Below are 246 nucleotides of genomic sequence, written 5' to 3'. Positions count from 1 at the left end.
GTCATGCCCAGCTTGACCTGCAGGTGGCCCAGCTGTGGCTTCCCGGAGCCCCCAGTGTGGGTTGGGCCCGAGGAGCCCTCTATTGGCGTCTTCCCAGCGGGGTCACTGGGCAGGCCTTGCTGGACGGGACAGCCTGACTCTGGTGAGATCTCACAGGGCCCAGCGCAGGCCCAGGGGTCGTTGGGTCACGGGCAGCAGGCAGCCTGGGGTCAGGACCTAGAGGTGGGCCTGCGGGTTGCTCTGCAG

General features: G+C 68.3%; 1 protein-coding gene across 1 annotated transcript in view; it reads right to left on the bottom strand.

The window, feature by feature from the left end:
- Nucleotides 1-246, bottom strand: part of TAS1R3 (taste 1 receptor member 3) — a 5,588-nt gene that overhangs the window by 2,325 nt on the left and 3,017 nt on the right. The gene's annotated exons all lie outside the window — the stretch shown is intronic.

The sequence above is a fragment of the Myotis davidii genome, unplaced genomic scaffold (genome assembly GCF_000327345.1).
Source record: "Myotis davidii unplaced genomic scaffold, ASM32734v1 scaffold586, whole genome shotgun sequence".
Lineage (NCBI taxonomy): Eukaryota > Metazoa > Chordata > Mammalia > Chiroptera > Vespertilionidae > Myotis > Myotis davidii.
The sequence above is the reverse complement of the archived record's forward strand: the minus strand, read 5'-3'. Positions and strand labels throughout refer to the sequence as shown.